Source organism: Palaemon carinicauda, chromosome 11 (genome assembly GCF_036898095.1).
Source record: "Palaemon carinicauda isolate YSFRI2023 chromosome 11, ASM3689809v2, whole genome shotgun sequence".
In the NCBI taxonomy this organism is placed as follows: domain Eukaryota; kingdom Metazoa; phylum Arthropoda; class Malacostraca; order Decapoda; family Palaemonidae; genus Palaemon; species Palaemon carinicauda.
The window spans coordinates 68,570,122-68,583,083 of NC_090735.1; the positions used below are offsets into that span (position 1 = coordinate 68,570,122).

The window sequence follows — 12,962 nt, forward strand, 5'->3', positions numbered from 1 at the left end:
ATCAGTTTCTTATTTTCTTCAGCAGTTTCCTCAATCTTTTTTCTTAATTTTTTTTTTCAGTGCCTCTATCCCTCAATTTCTTCTATTCCCATTCCTTATTTACCACAAACTTCTTCAATGCTGTTACTCCATCACTTTGCATATGGGTTCTTCAGCTAATCCTCAAATATCTCTCTTACTAGTCTCTTTTCATCAGAGTTAATGATGCCATGGAAGAGCATTAATTCTTTATAGTCTATTCTACATCACACTGGCCATATTCTTTATTTCTGCGAGGATGCCCAAATATGGACTACTTGCAGGTTGTTCATACATATTTCTTATTATCATATATTTAAGGTTTGCTGGTCTTTCATATCTTTATCTCTTATTACACTTCAGGTCTCCACATTTACAAATATTGTTGGTACTACTAATGTTTCATATATTTTCTTTGTTACTTCCAATGGCATTTTCCTACTTTTCTCCTATCTCAACATTTTCCTATTTATTGGGTCTTCATACACCTGGCAACACTTTAAAGTTTAATTGTTCAGTGGCCACTTTCCTCTTGGTAGGGTATGGGTAGAAGGAACTCTTTAGCTATGATAAGTAGCTCAAGAGTTCGGTGTCAATGACCAATGCCATGATACCAGAAAACCTCGAATCAATCAATCAATCTTCATGGAGAAGGACACCGAAATCAAACCATTGTTTTCAGGTAGTAGGTTGGCCAGGACACCAACCACCCGTTGAGATACTACCCATAGAGATTTATGGGGTCTTTTGACTGGCCAGACAACAGTATACATAGGATCATTCTCTCTGGTTACGGTTCATTTTCCCTTTATCTAACACATACACAGAATAGTCTGGCCTATTCCTTACACATCCTCTTCTGTCCCCATACACCTGACAACACACGTTACCAAACAATTCTTCTTACTGCACTGTAATTGTTCAGTAGCCAGTAGCCACTTTTCTCTTTGTAAGGGTAGAAGAGACTCTTTAGCTATGGTAGGCAGCTCTTCTAAGAGGAGGACACTAAAAAATCAAACTTGTTCTCTCATCTTGGATAGTGCAATAGCCTCTGTACCATGATCTTCCACTGTCTTGGGTTAGAGTTCTCTTGCTTGAGGGTACACTTGGGCACACTATTCTATCTTATTTCTCTTCCTCTTATTTTGTTAAAGTTTTTATAGTTTATATAGGAGATATTTATTTTAATCTCGTTGCTCTTCTTAGAATATTTATTTTTTCCTTTCCTCATTGAGCTATTTTCCCTGTTGGAGCCCTTGGGCTTATAGCATTCTGCTTTTCCAATGAGGGTTGTAGCTTAGCAAGTAATAATAATTATAATAATAATAATAATCTTGGGTAGTGCCATAACCTCTGCACCATGGTCTTCCACTGTCTTGGGTTAGAGTTCTCTTGCTTGAGGGTACACTCGGGCACACTATTCTACCTTATTTCTCTTCCTCTTGTTTTGTTAAAGTTCTTTTTATAGTTTATATAGGAAATATTTATTTTAATGTTGTTACTGTTCTTATAATATTTCATCTTTTTCCTTTATTTCTTTTCCTCACTGGACTATTTTCCCTGTTGGAGCCCCTGGGCTTATAGCATCCTCCTTTTCCAACTAAGGTTGTAACTTTAGCAAGTAATATATATATATATATATATATATATATATATATATATATATATATATATATATATATATATATATATATATATATATATATATATATACACACACACACACACACACACACATATATATATATATATATATATATATATATATATTTATATATATATATATATATATATATATATATATATTTTTTCACAGCATTGGGATGCCTGAAAACTTTAAATCAATCCATCAATCAATCACGGCATTGGCAAATCTCTCTATCACAGAAAATTTGATGATTGAAACGTATTCAAATTATTTCAAAGTTCAATCAATTCAAAAGGACTAACAATTAAACATACTGATACGTAAAGGTACTGTAAAGAGGCACAGTACAGCATACGAAAAATTATATTATTGTCAATGGTCCAGAGACTCCCATGATAAGTTGCTAATTAAGTAAACATTCGAGATCATGAGATGAGTCGCAGAATACCACTGCGTGCGATGAATAGCAATATTCTAGGTTGCTAGTAGGAACTCTGCAACAGGTGAAGTAAGATTTTATTCGTTATTGTTACTGTTCTTGCAATTTCAAATAAGTTTCTATTTTGCTGGTAAATAATCGTTTCAAAGATACTGTTGAGGTCTGTCATAATCAAAACACAAACAGCTGATTTAGCATAGAACGTTTAAGGTGACGGAAAACAGTGACCTGGGCTACTTCTAAGCTTGTCCCATTTATTAAGCTCTTTCCCGTAGGATAACATGGCCTTACTATTTCGCTTAGCCCTTTTATTCTCTCTCTCCTAAGATGAATTGAGTAACGCCGATCATAAAATCAATCTATAAACCCTTGAATTATATTTGATAATAAAGAGTTGCAACACTATGACAATTCTGTTTTAGGATACTTACAGTATTTAAAGGGAACCTATTTAACAAAGTACTTTGTGTAAATATTACGATAAAATACCTTTATTCATTGATGTTATCAAAATGAGAATTTGAACAGCTGTCTGTTGTCGAAATAAAAAGAGACCTAAATGAGAGCAATTAGAAAAAAGGGGGTGGTTAGAAAGTTAATACTTTACTCGTGCGCCGTTCAGTAATTTCCGTGCACAGTGAACACTATGCTCTAAGTCCGTTAAAGTTAGTGAGTGGGTGCAAAGCTTGCGCTCCTCCCTCATGATTAATGGTTAATTAGCTTTTGATGTTCATTTGTGCAGACACAAGTAGATATATACCGAACAGTTTTAACTTAATGCATTATGATATATTGATGACTTTAATCATAGGAAATAAGGTATTTTTAAAGTTTTATGGATGGGTAAAACTAGGAAATACATTTGAAAATCATAGTTTGGTATTATTATAGTTACGGACGGGAAAAGCTTTTCTACTAAAACCCAGATATTTCATTTAGAAAAATGCATATTTTCCTAAAAAAAATAACTTATTTTTACTGCAAATAAAAACTTGAAAATGTTGTCCTGTCCGTATCTATAATTTTAAACCAAAGGTTAAGGAATGAAGCCATTAGGAAGAAAAAAGGGTTACGACTTAGGTCTTAGGATAAGAAGGATATCGCAGTTTAAAGTAGGGTAAAAGGGTTCCAAGTGGCAAGTAGGTGAGGATATGTCTTCTAGGTTAGGTTAGGTGGTGCCCTTGCATTTGTTTCCCTTTTATAAAGTTTTCAGTCATAACATATAATTTTTAAATGAACTATAATTTTTAAAATACAGATTTCCCAAAGCATTAACATTAAAATTTTTCAAATCTTTAGATACACCAGGAATATTGTACTAAGTAAATTCTTACCTCAAAAGCTGTGTCTTGTAGTTGCAAAGATCCTGTAGTCCTTCTTAGCATATACTTTGCTATGCAGTATCCAAAACAATAAACAAACTAAAAACCCAAGATATTCATAAACACAATCAGACCAAAATATAGGCAACACTAAAGAAAGGAAGAAGCATCAAATTGATGAAAAGAAGACTTGGGACAGGATGCTAACAGATGTTTGTTTTAAAGGATGAAAATTGAAATATTATCCACAATAGAGGTGCAGTGATAAAAACTGCAGAGGATTTCTATACAATGCTATACAATCGTGATATAAGAAATAACTTCAATAGAAATAATAAAACACCTGAGCCGGTACCAAATGTAACAGTAGGAGAAGTAAAGAAAGCATTAAAAGGCATGGCAAGTGGCAAAGCAACAGGAGAAGATGGCCTAATAATTCATTTAATAATAGATGAAGGAGATTTCATAGTAGTAAAACTTACTGAACTCTACATCAAATGTCTGCAAGAATGCTCTATACCAACAGTTTGGAAAAACTTTATCATTATACTAATTCCCAAAAAGAGAGACACAAAAGACCTAAAAAAATTTCTGCCGAAAAGGTTTATTCTCCATAATATATAGAATATTTACAAAGATCATATTAGGCCGAATAGAAAGATTGCTAGACTTTAATCAACTGCGAGAGCAGGCAGGCTTTAGAAGTGGGTATTCAACATAACCATGTAATTAGCCAGCTAATGGGAAACTCAACGGAGTATGACAAACCACTGTGTATGGCATTAATTTTATAGACTATGAGAAAGCTTTTTTTGGGCTCGAGCCATATCGTCCTGATGGAAGTTCCCTCCAGCAACTTTCTACTGTATAATATTTCTGCGATTGATATTATAAGAGAATTACCGTCAGGTATCACAGGGTTCTAACCCCTGGAGCGACTATCCGAAGATATTGTGTATAATCAGGGACGTATCCTAAGATAATCATAGGTATCTGCACCCCGAATAGACCTTCCCCAGTCTAATCCTCAAGGGGAAGGTTAAGTGAGAAGCCGTTACATATCCTATCATCTTTCGGTGCTCCCATACAACCCTGCTGCTTCATTCCTTCTCCGCAGCTTGTTTGCTTGTGTGTGATATTTTTGTGTGCGCTCTTTTCACCATTTTTCGAAGATTGTCTTCAGATGTCGGCTTCCTCTTCTTTGTCAAAGTTGAGTACTTACCTCTCTTTGCCTTTTGTTTTAGCTGTTTTTGCTTTGGTTCCCTTTGGGGAGTTATATTATAGCTTTTGTGTGAGAGGAAGCCTGAGCGCTTCAAGTTCAGCTAGCCATGGCGTCGGGTTTCGTACCTTATTGCTTCTTTTTCATGTTTACTTGTTTATTTGGAAAGTTTCACGTTAGCTAGTAGTTTTTTAGCATTACGATGCTTCGGGCTCTATTTTTAGTTAGCATTTACATTGCATTTTTTTTATTTATGGCTTTTTTATTTCGTTTCAGTTTCGGCTAGCCTAGCCTGGAGACGGTAAGTTGTTAGTTGGACACGGACTCGCCGTTTCGGTTTTGGTCTTTAGTTCCAGTTTCGTTGACAGTGGTCTCTTCCCTCGGGAAGGTTTTTCTCAGTCATACTAGTCTCTGAGAATTTTGTCCCACTTGTTGGCGTTTCTCGGTACTCTGACCGTTTTAGGCTCTTGGCCATCGTGCTATAAACATCTGAATTCTCTCAGGGCTAGGAAGACGCAGTTTTTTGGAGTTCCCCTTTGCGAAGAGTGAGCTCACTTATCTTGTCTTACTGCCTTTTCTTTTAGCCTCTGGGATATTTCTTTTGGCTTGTCCTATCCAGGCCTACTCTTTTGTTTGAACACTTGAAGATATCTATACAAGAAGTACAGCTATTTAAAACTACAAATAGTGAGAAAATTCAAGTTGGGAAAGGAGTTAGGTAGGGTGACCTCCATCTCCTAAATTATTCACAGCATGCCTAGAAGAATGTCTTGAGAATGTAGATTTGGAAAATGTAGGAATTAATATTAACGGTGAATACCTTAACAACTTAAGATTTGCAGATGACATTATTATGTTTAGTGAACCATGGGAAGAATTACAAAATATGATAGAAAATTGGAAACGAGAAAGCAGAAATGTAGGAATGAAAATGAATATTTGTAAAACTAAGATAATAATCAATGAAAATGCTGAGACAACAAATAAGAGGTATGGACAAAACTCAAGAGATTATTAATGAATATACATACTTAGGACAGACAATAAGTGTTTCCCCAGGACACAAGACTAAAATTTAAAGTAAGGATAAGCATGAGATGGAGAGCATTTGTTAAACAAAAGTAGGTTATGAAAAGTAAAATGCCACTTTCTCAAAAAAGTAAAGTATTTATTGAGATGGTCCTACCATTATTAACTTATGCATCAGAAACTTGGAGCCTTACTAAAGCCTTAGAACATAAGCTAGTTACAATTCAAACAACTATTGATAGATTAATGAGGGAAATAGCACCAAGAGACAGAAAACATCACATGGATACGAGAGCAAACTAAAGTAGAGGATATTCTAACATGTAAGAAAAAGAAATGGACATGAACAGAAGATTTAATGAGGATGACAGAAAATAAATAGACATTAAGAATAACAGAATGGGTCCCTGGAGATTGTAAAAGAAGCAGGGGAAGGAAGAGAAGATGACTGATTGACAAAATAAGAAAGTTTGCCAGTGTGGATTGGCACAGAAAGACCATATACAGAAGCAAATAGAAGGAGATGTCTGAGGCCTTTGTTCTACAGTGGAGTTGTAACGGCTGATTATGATTATGATAATTCTCAACATACTACTAATATGTAACTGATGTTTCCATACAAGTTGGTATTGACATGTTACCACGAAACACTAAGGTATGTTAAGTTGAACTGTCTTAGGGGACAGTTACTTTTTAAATCTTGTTATGTTTTTACCCAGGTGGCATTCCTATATTCAGTAAGAAAACTGTCTCCTAGGTTAGTTTAGGTTCCTGTGGTTGTGTGGACGTCAAATCTCTTTTTTGGGCTCAAGCCATGTCGTCCTGATGGAAGTTCCTTAAAGGCAGCTTCCTAGGGTATATTACAACTACGGCGATATTCCCAGAGAATTTACCTTCAGGTACCCAGAATTCTAACTCCTGGAGCGAGTATCCCTAAAAAAGACCTTAGGGATATCGTAAATATCAGTGGACGTATTCTTGACACGCCTCATAGCAATCTATACCCCGAATAGAGTTAACACTTCGTAGGGGTCAAATGGCAAGAAAACGAAAATGATAAGAAAGGGGGGAGCCGTTCGTAAGGCATCTCTCCTCCCCGTTTCGAAAGCGTGCCCTGCGCCGCTCGCGGCGCCATCTGTATTCCTTTTTGCGTAGCTCTACGACTCGGTGTTTTTTCCCTGTATTTCTACCCAATCTTGGAATTTCTCGTGTGATAATGCTTTCTCCAACTTCTTCTGCCTCGGATAAGTTGAGTACTATTTCTTTTATGTATAAATGTAGGCTCTTGGTTAAAGTTAAAGTAATTAAAAGAGTTATCTTTGATACAAGAGCTGTTGCCTGCTGGAGGCATCATGGATGCTGTCGCTCGCTAGAATAGGATTTATTTGTTAGCAAGAGCGACGTTCCCAGCCCCTTTGCGCTTAAATATTAGCTACTTAGCTTATTTAGGAATTCTGTTATGATGCGATAGTAGTGTGCCTAGTTTTGCCTAGGCTGCCAACACTAGTCTTCGTAGGCTAGCTGTTGGCCTATGTACTTCCTGCATGATAATTAGTCTTCCAAGTGTGATTTTTATTGCTTTAAGCGTTAGGCAACGTTATACATATAAGCCCTTTTCGAGTACCTTCCAAGATAGTATTGGTGTGAGTTTCGGTGAATTAGGTAATCGATTCTCTTAGTGCCTAGGCTAGGTTGTCTTAGGTCATTATAATATTATCTGTTTCCCCGTTTGCTCCCTTCTCTTCGGGGAAGGGGCAAACCCTTTCCCTCTGTTTAAGCCTTAGGCTTAACTCTAGTGGTTTGTTTGAATTAATTTTCAAATATATCTATGCTGGAGTAGTACTGTACCTTCCCGTTCCAACTGAATTGGTTCAGAGGGGGACAGTACAACAGTGTTTAGTCTGAGTCTGGGTTGGTCTGGCATGGGGCAGAGTCTCCCTTGCTGACTGACACGGGCATAAGGGGTTTATCCCCCTTGGTCCACCTTGTTGGGTTCCAGTAGTGATCCCTTCGCTCGGTGACCCCTCAGACTTGTCCTCTTGCCGTTCCGGATTCGGGATATGTTCCCTTTTCTGGAATAGCAATTCCTTCCTTGCCGTGGTTTTAGGGAGGCAGCCAGTAGTGCCGGCCTCCCCCTCGGGTTTTTCTCTGGCTGAGATGAGCTGTCTTAGTTGGGAATGACCCTTAACCAAGGCAAGGTTGGATAGGACCCTCTGTCCTTCCCTTCTATTTTCCGTTCCTTTGTGTCAGTCGTCCGCATCCGTACCTAGCCTAGGTTAGGATGGGGAACTGACGTGGTCCCCTGTCGGCCGGCAGAGTGTGCCGACCGGCAGAGACCCTTCCTTCGAGTGCTGCCCGGTCCTTTCTTGGTTCCTCCATCGCTGCCGTCTGTAGATTCAGTAAGCAGCGGTTAGGAAGCCTGACTTAGTGTCTCCCCTTCCTTTCGGCACTCTTTCGGGTGCCGGGCACAGAGGCTCATAGCCTCTTAGCCCGGCACTCATTCTGTTGTCTTCGTATGTGTTGTCCTTGCCGTCTGCCGGCCTACAGGCCGGCCGTCGGTGGGGGGGGGGGTGTTCTCCAGTTCTCTTGCTGTCGGTCGGCGATGGTTATATACCTTTGCCGGCCGGTCTCTTGCTCATCTGCCGGCCACTATAAGTGGGGCCGGCAGCCGAGCGCTGCCTGGTGTGGAGGCCAGCCGGCAGGGTTTGCTTACTGCTGCCGGCCGGCCTGCTACACTGCCCGGTTAGCCGGCCACTAAGAATGATGGCCGGCAACGCAGTGCAAACCGGGTGGCTGCGGACCGGCAACCACTGCCGGCCGGTTCAGGCATGGGATCTGGAGTTCTCCCCAATAGGGGTGATCTGATGTTGTGTACTTGAGATCTACCTTTGGAAAAACGGGGGTGGGGTGCTGACCGGCAATAGCCGGCCGGCACACCACTCTCAGGTACTGTATCAGTCCTTTCTTTGGTGGTGTATTCAACCAAGGGAGTCCATGATATAGTAGGTTACAACACTGTCTTTTCTATCTTACTTGTGTTACTTGTGCAATCACTTGGTGTCGCCTTACAAGGATAAAAGAGAATTCTTTTCATCCCTGGCCGGAATGGTAAAATTTTACCTTAGGTGTGAGCTACACCTAATTTCCTTTGGAAATATGCTCTCTGGTTATTCTAGTAAAGACTAACTATGTGACTTTGGCTGATGGGCTTCCACAGGTGTTTGTGTGGGTTTCACAAGTAGGTGTCTTTCCCTTATTCTTGGTGAATACTCATTTTTTACATGTGAATTGAAATTCACTTGATATTCATGGAAATTTTCTTCTTTTACAGGAGGAGCATCCGAAGTGTGATAGTGTCTTCTGCAATGTCCGCAGTAAGAACTTTTGCGGACATGTCTCGTGTAGGAGGCACGCGGCTTGCGCAGCCTCCAATGATGACCATCGTTACTGGGATCCGCAGGTATGTGCTGTATGTACTAACCTGCTATCAGAGGCTTTTGAATCCCCTAGGTCGGCGGAGTCAAGAGATGCAGCGAGGGAGAAGCTTCGCTTATGGGTAAGGGGTTTTCAGAAAAACACCACTGGACCTTATCTTCCTAATGAGAAGATGAGGGCATACCTTTTTCCCAAGGCTTCCACTGACGCTGTTGTTCCCCAGCCTCGGCCGGAGATCCCTCTCGTCCAGATCCCAGTGGAGGAGGATGTTGCTGATGCCATGCAGGACATCCAGTTGGATGACAAGATGTCTGACTTGTCCGATCGTGCGGAACAGGATCTCCTCGCAGAAGGCGAGGAGGAGGATCATGATCCTATTGCCGTGGAGGAAGAGGTTCCCGTATCTTCAGACGTGCCGGTTCAGGTCCCTGAACCTATCCCCTCTACCTCGTCCGCTCTTCCAGCAGAGCTAGGACAGGCTCTCTCTTCCATCGTTGGTATGATCCAACAGATGCAGAGGGAGAATAATCAGAAGGCCGCTACTTTGGAGCTCCAGATGCAGAAGATCACAGCATCACGTGGACCTCCAAAGAAGCTCAACGTGAAGGACCTTCCTCTGTGCTCGGATGCCAACCCGTGGAGATATGCCGAGCACATGCCGATGACGATTGGGAAGATCGTCATGTCGGAGAAACTGGGCTCAGTTCCCCTTGAGGAGGTGGAATTCTGGCCCAGTAGAGGGGCCTACCCGGACTGTTATGTCCGTTTGAAGAAGGAGCCGGCCTCGAAGGAGGAGACGGAACCAAAGGAGGTGATTATCCTGGATCACTCCAAGGCTCAAGCCACTCTAACAGCTGCATTGAAGGAGAGGGGGTTCTCAAACTCTAAAGTTGCCGCTTTGAGTAAGAAGCACCCCTCCTTTGTATCCTCCCCGGCTAGGGCCTTCCCCTTTATGCAGAAGGGGTTCGCGGCTGTCTTGAAGGCGGTTGAAGCTGGCAAACCGTGTCCATCTCTGGAGGAATGCAAACCTCTGTCGTTGGCCTTGCCGCTGGACAATAAGGACTGGAAGGAGGTGCACCTCACTTTCTCGGTTGGGAAGTTGGACGCCGACATTGCAGGTCAGCAGTTCGGCGAAAACCTTCCCAAGTTGTCGGAATTCCTCCTACGGAGGGAATTGGACACAAAGGAGCGCCTGGCAGCCTCGATGTCTCTCCAGACCAACATGGAGACGATGGCTAGCGACCCCAAGATGCCGGAGATGTTCATGGTAATGGCCAAGATCCATCTGGTCACGGTGACTAAGGACCTCTATTGCTTTGTTAAAGCAAGGAGGGCCTGTAGGGAGTTTGTTTTCGCCTCGGCCACAGTGAGGCATGAACCCAAGAGGCTCATTTCATCCAGCATCTGGGGTAAAGATCTCTTTCCCAACGACGTGGTCAAAGAGGTGGTGGACAAGGCAGCCACTGAGAACCGTAATCTTCTCCTGAAGTGGGGCCTGTCCCTTAAGAGGAAGTCTTCTCCGGATGAGGGCCCTCAGCCGAAAGGAAAGGCGAAGAAATCGAGGTTTTCCTCCCGCCCAGCCAAGCCTTTCAAACCACAAAGACAGCAGCAGCAGCAGCCAGCTTTGCCTCCGGTACCACAACTGGTAGCCCAGACCCCGACCACCTTCCAATGGGTACCCCAAGCCATGTCATCAGCTTCCCTGGCATTCAATCCCGTGTTCGAGGGACAATCAACCACGTTTCGTGCAAGGCCCAGAGGGGCAGCCAGAGGTTCGGCGAGACGCCCCTCTAGGGGACGAGGATTCAGAGGTGGTCGCGGCCAGGGAGGCAAGACTGCAGGGCAGTCAAAGTGAAGTGTCGCCGGTAGGTGGGAGACTTCAGTATTTCCGGGATCGCTGGACCTTCGATCCCTGGGCCCACAGCCTTCTCAAAAATGGACTGGGTTGGAGTTGGTACAGTACTCTGCCCCAGTGCCCTCAATTTTTCCAACACTCCACCCCCGTTTTGGAGGAGTACATCCAAGATCTGTTGGAGAAAAAGGTGATCCGGAGGGTAAAGTCCATCAAGTTTCAAGGGAGGCTGTTTTGTGTTCCCAAGAAAGACTCGGGGAAACTCAGAGTCATTCTGGACTTGTCACCACTCAACAAGTTCATAGTGAACCACAAGTTCAAGATGTTAACGTTACAACACATAAGGGCCTTACTGCCCAAGAGGGCATATACCGTCTCCATCGATTTGTCAGACGCATATTGGCACGTTCCAATAAGTCGCCGTCTCTCCCCCTACCTAGGATTCAAGCTGCAACAAAAACTTTATGCTTTCAGAGCGATGCCCTTCGGGCTAAACATAGCCCCAAGGATCTTTACGAAGCTTGCGAGCGCAGCGCTCAAACAGTTACGCCTAAAAGGGTTCCAAGTAGTAGCCTACCTGGACGATTGGTTGGTGTGGGCAGCATCCAGAGCAGAATGCTTGCAAGCTTCCCTACAAGTGATTCAGTTCCTGGAATATCTAGGTTTCATGATCAACAGAAAGAAGTCTCGTCTTTCTCCAGCTCAGAGGTTCCAGTGGTTGGGAATTCACTGGGATCTAGTGTCACACCGTTTTTCCATTCCGATGTCAAAGAGGAAGGAAATAGCGGGGTCTGTCAGGAGACTTCTAGGTTCCGAGAGGATATCAAGACGCGAACAAGAGAGGGTTTTGGGCTCTCTTCAGTTTGCATCAGTAACAGACCCAGTGCTAAGAGCACAGCTAAAAGATGCAGCGGGAGTATGGAGAACCTTTGCATCGAAAGAGCGAAGGGACTTGAAGAGACCGGTCCCACTTCGACTACGTTCTCTTCTCAGACCGTGGTCTCAAGCCAGTCGTCTAAAGAGGTCTCTACCTCTTCAGCCATCCCCCCCGTCAGTGACAATCCACACAGACGCCTCAAAGGTAGGGTGGGGGGGTCACTCCCATCGGAAAAAAGTGCAAGGGACCTGGTCCAAGCTATTTGGGACTTTTCACATAAACTTTCTAGAAGCTATGGCAGTGCTTCTTACCCTGAAGAAAGTATCCCCACATCACTCGATCCATGTAAGGTTGGTACTGGACAGCGAGGTGGTAGTGAAATGTCTGAATCGGCGGGGATCGAGATCCCCACCTCTCAACCAGGTAATGTTAGCCATATTCCGACTGGCGGAGAAGAAGAAGTGGCACCTGTCAGCAGTTCACCTTCAAGGAGTCCGGAATGTGACCGCGGACGCTCTATCCAGGGTTACACCGATAGAGTCAGAATGGTCCCTAGACGCAGGATCATTCTCCTTCATCTTGAGACAAGTCCCAGAACTGCAGATAGACCTCTTCGCGACGAAGGACAACAAGAAGCTGCCGAAATATGTGTCCCCATACGTGGACCCCTTGGCGGAAGCAGTAGATGCGATGTCCCTCGATTGGAACAGATGGTCCAGGATCTACCTGTTTCCCCCTCACAATCTGATGTTGAGGGTCCTCAACAAACTGAGATCCTTCAAGGGAGTAGCAGCAATAGTGGCCCACAAGTGGCCGAACAGTGTATGGTTCCCTCTAGCTCTGGAACTACGACTGAAGTTTCTACCACTCCCGGACCCAGTTCTGTCCCAGCAAGTCCAGAAGTCGACTGTCTACGCTTCATTACAGAAAACCCGAACCCTGCAGCTCATGATTTTCTCTCCCTAGCGGTGAAGAAACGGTTCGGAATCTCGAAAGATAGCATCGACTTCCTGGAAGAATACAAGTGTAAGTCTACTAGGAGGCAGTACGAATCTGCATGGAAGAAATGGGTAGCCTTTGTCAAAGACAAGAACCCACAAGAGATCTCTACGGAGTTCTGCCT

At 42.9% G+C, this 12,962-nt stretch overlaps 1 protein-coding gene across 2 annotated transcripts in view; it reads left to right on the plus strand.

The window, feature by feature from the left end:
• The first annotated feature begins 2,056 nt into the window (after positions 1-2,056).
• Positions 2,057-12,962, plus strand: part of LOC137650051 (acid sphingomyelinase-like phosphodiesterase 3b) — a 103,177-nt gene continuing 92,271 nt past the window's right edge. The window contains exon 1 of one of the 2 annotated variants that reach the window (XM_068383083.1): positions 2,057-2,169. The gene's annotated coding sequence lies outside the window, so the exon portion shown is untranslated. Of the gene's footprint in view, positions 2,175-12,962 lie in introns of both variants that reach the window. The other variant, XM_068383082.1, reaches the window with a different exon arrangement.